The sequence below is a fragment of the Melanotaenia boesemani genome, chromosome 22 (genome assembly GCF_017639745.1).
Source record: "Melanotaenia boesemani isolate fMelBoe1 chromosome 22, fMelBoe1.pri, whole genome shotgun sequence".
Lineage (NCBI taxonomy): Eukaryota > Metazoa > Chordata > Actinopteri > Atheriniformes > Melanotaeniidae > Melanotaenia > Melanotaenia boesemani.
The window spans coordinates 6,681,645-6,685,917 of NC_055703.1; the positions used below are offsets into that span (position 1 = coordinate 6,681,645).

Genomic DNA, 4,273 nt, shown 5'->3' on the forward strand with positions numbered 1-4,273 from the left:
CTCTAATCAGCCAGTCACATAACTCAACATATTAGGTCATGTAGACGTGGTCAGGACGACTTGCTGAAGTTTAAACTGAGCATCAGAATGAAGAATAAAGAGGATTTAAGTGACTTTGAAGGTGGCATGGTTGTTGGTCTGAGTATTTCAGAAACTGTTGATCTACTGGGATTTTCACACACAACCATCTCTAGGGTTTACAGAGAATGGTCTGAACAAGAGGAAATATCCAGTAAGCAGCAGTTGTTTGGACCAGAATGTCTGGTTGATGTCAGAGGTCAGAGGAGAATGGGCAGACTGGTTGGAGATGATTGAAAGACAACAGGAAGTCAAATAATCACTAGTTCCAACCAAGATATGCAGACACTTCCAGCCTTGAAGCAGATGGGCTACAGCAGCAGAAGACCACACCGGGTGCCTCCTGTCAGCTAAGAACAGGAAACTGAGGCAACAATTCACACACACTCACCAACACTGGACAATAGAAGATAGAGAAACGTTGCTGGTCTGATGAGTTTCCATTTCAGCTCCAAATGCATGTAATTGGGTCAGAATTTGGTAGAAACAACACAACAGCATTGATCCATCCTGTCTTGTAGCAATGCTTCAGTCTGCTGCTGATGGTGTAATGATGTGGGGATATTTTGTCACATTTGGGCCTGAGCATGGTTTAAACACCACAGCCTACCTGCATATTGTTGCTAACCATCACTTTATGACCACAGTGTACCAAGTTCTGATTTACTTTAGGAGAGACCAGGACTAAAGTTGAGTTATAATCCATGTTGTAAATTCTCAGATGGTAACAAATTCCTGGTCTGGTGTTTTCTGTTAGGCAGCATTAACAGGACATGACAGGAATCAAGATGCAAAATTATAGATATCTGCAAGCTGTGAATGGTGTGGTGTCCCAATGATCCATTAAAGTTAACTGAACACTAGTGAGCACAGAAAATGAATCATCAGAAAGAAAGACTTTCAGGCCATTTTTAGTCTGTGAAAGTGCAACTTTTTTTGGACTCATGTAGACGTTCTCCAGCCTCATTCTGTCATGAGGTTGGGTCGACCCCTACTGCGCTGGTAGAACTGTTCAAAAGCAGAAAATCACTAAGCTCTCCATTGTTCTTTTCGTTTAGATTTTCAGGCTTTTATTGGCCTCTCTGTTTATCTCCATCTTCCTCCCTGTTTTCCTTCCTTCATTTACCTCACCTCTGTTTGTTTCTCTCTGTTTCATCTGCCAGCTTTCCTTTCTTATATTCAATGGTCTCTCCACCCTCCCTGTCTGTATTTTCAGGCATGCATAGGGAGCTATAAATAGCTTTCACAGTGTCATTACCAGAACGTGCGGCCGGTAAACAGAGCAGCTGCAGCACCGCTGAGATGATAACAAGAAAGGAGGACCTGAGAGTAACACCTTGTGAAGGTTTTTGTGATAGATGACATAAAGAAGATGACTGCGAGCCTCGTACGGGAAATTTGTGTTAGCCATCTGAGCTCTGAGCTCTTATTGAAAGAATCACAGGTAAGTACTGACAAATGAGTCATTACTGCCCTAAAGATAAAATCTTGCTTTGTTTAAAAGTTCTGTTAAAACATATCGATGTGTCTCTCTATTTCCAGGTTTTTCTACAGATTAGCAGAGGATGGAGGATGGATGATTACCTCATGATGAAAATAAAGCTTTAAGACAGTATGTAGATGAAACCATGACCAAATATTTTATTGGAATGATGAGTCTTTCGGAAGGACTGAAGAAGATTTTAATTCATTTATTCCTTGTGGTTTCTAGAAAAAATAAATAAATAACACAGGCACCTTAATTTGTTCCAGAGTTGGTGTTAAAACCAGTTTTAAGTTGGTTCTAGTTACTCTAAGAACTGGTTTGGGCTTTTCACAGCCTCAGTAGAGCCGTGTCTGTAAGGCAGATTTCAGCATTTGACTTCATTTCACACTAAATGTAAGTTATGAACCGACAGATGCCAGCTGACTTTAGTAAAACACTGCTAATAAAGCCCTGATAATGTTATTAAACATAACTGTAAATCTCTCTCTGGTGTATTTGGGTTCATCCACAGATGTGATAAATCATTTAACAGCAAGAAAACGGGAGGAACGCTGAACTGATTTTCTTCTACTGTTGCTTGAACTTTATATCCTTATTGTTAGTTTTATTATTGATCTCTCTGGCACCAACAACCATAGCACGTTCAAAGTCACTTAAACCTCCTTTCTTCTTCATTCTGATGCTCAGTTTGAACTTCAGCAAGTCGTCTTCACCATGTTACATGACTAACTGTTTTGAGTTGCTGCCATGTGATTGCAGCTGAACAAGCAGCTGAACAGGTGGACCTAATAAAGTATGTAGCTCATAATAAGGCCTGTAACACATAAAAAACTCACCTTATGGACATGCTAGCAAGGTTTAAAATCTTTATTTTATGCAGAGGTTGAATCTAAATCCATAAGATTCTTACATTAGATACAATAAAATATTGCAAAAACTCAAAACCAGCAATGAGACAAAGCTAACTAATAAGCAACACTCAGTCCCTGTATCTTTAAAAGTAAGCTGTCAAATTTGGTATAAATCTGCATCACTCATTACTCAGAACTGGAGTCTGGGAAGAGTCACGTCCTGCTGATGTTGCTTTCTGCTGCAAACCTTTAAAAAAACAAATGCTGGACTTCTGATAGTGCTAACAGGCAGAAAGAATTCACCAAGGAGACACATGATATTAGCAATGGGATTTTCTGCATGCAGAATGAAAACCTGAAGACTGCAAAAGTGAGGATGTAATGTAATTCTATAGTTCACTCTGGACAGATATCTGTTGTTATATGTGCATTTTCTTCTTACTCTTTCTATTTTTTTATTTTCAGGGAAAATTAGACAGTGTTTCAATAAGTTTCAGGTCATTCTCTTGGTAAAAATAAAGTAGAAAATTCAAGATATGACTTATTCATTTTAAAGGCAGTTTTCAAATTTTTATCACTAACTAGAAGAATTAAGTGGGATTCATTTAAATAAAAGTGTATAAGATCAACTACAACCCAAATACACTATTTAGAGTAAATACCTGATTGTGAATTTCCAGCCATCAGGTGTGTTTCTCTGCTGGAACAGGCAAAAAGCAGGACTGAACTCCAGTGGGAACAGACGTTGACAGATGTTGGTTCATTTGAGAGCTGCAGCAGTCAACACATGGTCTCAATGGCAAAGATCCATCATAATTTAGTTCTCGCCTCCTGGTGTTTATGTACATTCAGAGCTAGTGAGGCGGACTTTGAAAAAACTGCATTAAGGTGTTGATTGTTGGCATTAAATAATGCATCAAAGCGATTGAGATTTCAGCTATTTGGAGCCCTTGTAGTCTCCCATTAAAAACACCAGAGAGGAAACAGGTGGGTAGTCCTGATTTGCTGGATAGCTGCTTCACAAATTCTGACCCACAAACAGTTAAGTTTGCTACTAAACTAAGCTGTCCTACAAGTGAGTTTATTTTTAATGTGTTTTCCCTCTGTCCAATCTCATTTACAAGTCTTTTCTTAACAGGTTTTGCACACCTGCCTGGGTGTGTTGAGATGCTAATGGTAGCTCAGGTTTGGCTCAATTAACACTGCATTATTGGCTAATAATGTTGCTGAGCAAATTATTTCTAAAATCTGAAAAAACAATGGAAAGTGATGCTGATAATTCTACTATCATGTAATCTTGTGTTGTTAATCTTCCTCTTCTCTAGAATCACTTTCCAGAGCATCCAGCTGATGTTTACACTGACGTTAACAACTGCTGCTGGAGGGCAGAGATCCAGGTGGAAACAAACCTGCTCATATTGAGGCATGTGACTTTTGCATGTACTTCTGGTGAAAAAAAGTTGTGGTTAAAATTAACCAAAATGGCTCGTGCAGGGAAGATGTGAGATGTTCTTCTAGTTCATGTTCTAGATACCTAAAAGAAAGTTGAGCTACCACTTCAGCTGACTTCATTCAATATGAAGGAGCTTACCAAGTGTGCTCTTCACACAATCTCTCAGGCTAAGCTAGCTCACTTTAACAGCTTGCATCCATGATTTCATCCTTTTCATTACTATCTAAATCATAGTGAGGTTTGGACTGTAGCTAAATTAATAAACAGAAAACTTTGCCTTTCAGCTCAGCTCATTATTCTCCATAACTGATTCATGTAGCATCCCTCCTTACTAAGGATGCTGAGGTAGCCCCAGTCCACCTGTCCATCTATCTCTCTACATCCTACCATCACTGATAAACAAGA

At 39.1% G+C, this 4,273-nt stretch overlaps 1 long non-coding RNA gene across 1 annotated transcript; it reads left to right on the forward strand.

The window, feature by feature from the left end:
- The first annotated feature begins 1,297 nt into the window (after nt 1-1,297).
- Nucleotides 1,298-3,866, forward strand: LOC121633313. Its single transcript, XR_006009039.1, has 3 exons — nt 1,298-1,522; nt 1,621-1,690; nt 3,741-3,866. It is a non-coding gene; the product is annotated as an uncharacterized LOC121633313 (long non-coding RNA).
- Nucleotides 3,867-4,273: the final 407 nt, after the last annotated feature.